This window comes from Carlito syrichta, unplaced genomic scaffold, assembly GCF_000164805.1.
Source record: "Carlito syrichta isolate Samal-C Ts95f unplaced genomic scaffold, Tarsius_syrichta-2.0.1 Scaffold303315, whole genome shotgun sequence".
In the NCBI taxonomy this organism is placed as follows: domain Eukaryota; kingdom Metazoa; phylum Chordata; class Mammalia; order Primates; family Tarsiidae; genus Carlito; species Carlito syrichta.
This window is the reverse complement of record NW_007247411.1, coordinates 92,290-95,647: the sequence shown is the minus strand read 5'-3', so window position 1 is coordinate 95,647 and position 3,358 is coordinate 92,290.

Here is a 3,358-nt window from a genome sequence, read left to right as displayed (position 1 = left end):
GGGCTGACGGAGGAGCATGTGAGTGCTAATGTTTCTTCTGTCTGAACGTATGGTATTTCTTCCATTTGTTTTTACCCTTTCAATTCTTCTGCCGTTTCCCTGTCATTCTGTGCCGGCCAGGACCTCAAAGCAATGTTGGACCGGAGTGATGAGCTTTGCTTTGCTCATTTTCCAGTGAATCCTGTTTCGTCATTAAAAATTATCTTTGCGATAGATTATTCATAGTTACCTTTATGTGTGAAAAGAAGTTCCCTTCAATTCCTGGCTCACTGGGATTCTTATTTGGAAAATCATCATACTGGATTGAAGAAAGACCTAGCTGTGTTGTATTTTGTTTTGAGTCATTCCGACATCTGTGATTCCTGGAGATCTAAGTGATTGAGATTCCAAAATATTTGACTGCAAATTTGTTCAAATAGTGTGTCTGCTTGAAGCTTTAGGAGTGGCTACTCTTTATCCAAAAAGCAAAAATTCCCTATTGCTTTGTGGCTCTATATTTTGCCATAATATTAAAAGTATGGAATGTGTAAACAACAAACGTGTGTTAGTGGATGTTTCTGAGGAGGAAGAGATGAAAATAGTTGTGCAGAATAGAATGTGAGAACTTGCACTGATTTTGAAATGATTTTAAAACCACAGAATATACATTCTACTCATCGCCACATGGAACGTACTCCAAAATCAATCACTTCCTTGGCCATAAATCAAGCATAAACAAATTCTATGGGCTGAAATATTGCCATGCACCTTCTCAGACCACAGTGGAATAAAAATAAATATCAACACCAACAAAATTTCCCCAAAGCCCACAAAGACATGGACACTCAACAGCATGATGCTGAACAACTACTGGGTCAACACTGAAACCAAAGCAGAAATGAAAAGATTCCTGGAAACAAATGATAATGAAGAAACATCTTACCAAAACCTCTGGGATGCCATGAAATCAGTTCTAAGAGAGGAATTTATATCTCTATGAGCATCCATCAAGAAAATGGAAGGATCAGAAGTTGAGAGCCTAACAAATCACCTAAGGAAGCTGGAAAGAGAAGACTACCAAAACCCTAACTTTAGCAGAAGAATCCGAATCACCAAAACAAGAGCCCAAATACGGAACATAGAAGACAAAAATATCATAGAAAACTTCAACAACAGAAAGTTGGTTCTTTGAAAGAATGAACAAGATTGATGGACCCCTAGCCAGAATGACCAAGAGAAAGCCCAAATAAGTACAATCAGAAATATAAAAATTTGAAATTTCTTTTAAAAATCCAAAGCAAAAACCACAACATGCTAATATGTGTTCATCTGGGGAGGGCAATACGTGTATCTGCTATCCTTTGCAACGTATTTTCAAAGTAAGTATTTAAAAAAAAAGGAGTCTGCTATTGATAATCTGTGATTAAATGACATGTACAGCGGGTAGAATTCATCAGTCTTTCCCCTAGAATCCCGCACCCCTTGGCTGCTGTGCTTTAGAACTCTTATTTCATCCTACGAAACTTTTTCTCTCTGTGTATTTTCTTTTTATGTATTATTTCTCCAATTAGAAAAAAGTAGAGTTACCAAAAAGAAAAGCTGATATAGCAATAGTAATATCAGATAAAAAAACTGAAGGTGAAGAGACCGGTTTTACCTGTTTCACTGGACTGCCAGCTCTTAAACCTTTCAAGAGCAAGACTGTGTTAACTGTCTTTGTATTTCTGGAATCTGCCCATTATCTGTCTTGGGGTTATTTTGCGGAATGTAAGTGCTAAAATTTACAAGCCTGAGGTTGGGTGTCTGAAGATCAATGAAAGACCTACGCTGCTGCTTTTTTTGAAAGTAGGATTTATTGAGAGGACAGAAAAGCTCCCACAGTGGGAGGGGACCCGAAAGGGTTGTCCTCTTTATTCTTTTTTAAGCAGTTTTATGCCGCTGCACCGAATGCACTTCTGTAGGGAATTCCAACTTTTTGAGGTGTGGAGATGGGATAGCCGCTCCACGTCTCCCTTCTTCGAGCACCCAGCTGACTACATTTCCCAGCACCCTGGAAATTAGCTGGAGCCGTGTAAGTTCTCTCAAAGGGCATGTCAACATAAACGATGTGTGACATTTCTAGACAAGACCCACAAAACCTTCCACATGAATTCCTCCATGAGCTTCCCTTTCCAGCTGATTGGGATGTCAAAGCCAGGCCTTGAAGCCGTGAGTTTAAGATGGTGGGACTGACATCAATCTCTTCCTGTGATTACATGGAGAACTGACCCTTAATACTGAACACCTACTCTGGACTGTTTACTTGAGCAAGAAATGACCTTCTATGTGTTGAGGGACTGAGATTTGGGGGGCTGTTTGTTTTTGCTGCTTTTCCTACCTCAACAAATAAAAGTACACAAAATGTAAACATACCATGTAGATAATCTTGAGCAAGTCATGTAACTTCTAGGCCTCAACCTCCTCATCTGTGAAGTGAGAAGACATCTCCTTTGAGTTTAGAAAATTAAGTGATAAGATATACGAAGTATTTTATAAGCTCTAGGCAACAAGCTAGTCACGATAACTAAACAGGGGAGTATTTAAATAAGACAAAATCTACATAATGGACTTAGTGCTTAAGTTAAAAATTGCGATTTTAAGATGCTGCCACGCTTCTTAAGTCTTCTGATATTTCATAATTGATGCTTTTTAAAAAAAAACCTAAACTCTTGTGTGGTATTCAAAGCTCTGAAAAACAGTGGACCCTTTCAGGCTAATGGCCTGCCACCTGCCGTTCCACATTCCACCCTTCCGTACCCTTTCCGGTCCACCAGGCTTCTTACAGTTGCCAAGAGACGGCAGGTGCCGCACTCCTTAGGCCGCTCGCAGCGTCTGAAACGTCCTTCCCTTTGCTGGCCGAACCCATTCTTCAGAGCTCGGGGGTCTAACATTGCCTCTCCCGTGTATCATCCTGCTCTAGAGAGAAATCCCTCTTTTCTACCACTCCAGTCCCACCCGATTTTGCTGTTACCTGTACTACCGAGGACACAGAAGAGCCTGCGTGGCCGCTCGCGCAACACTCGGGCTCCGCTGCAGGCAGGCAGGCTCGGCAGGGACCAGGGCGCCGCGGGCGCGTTTCCGGGAGCGCCGCACTCCACCGCTGAGCGCAGGCCCGGCGCGTGCCTAACGGGCCCCGCGTGCTTGGCTCTGGCCTGACGACGCTTCCCCGTTCGTGACGCACGCTCCCAGAGGGCAAACGCCCCTGACGCGTTGTTAAGTGCTTGAGTCTCGCTAAACGCCACCGGCCGCGCGACGCCAGACTCGCGCCTGGACGCCCGCACGCAGGGCGGGGCAGGGCCCCTCCGAGCGTCTTCGGGGGAGGGCGAGGCCCCTCCCGCTG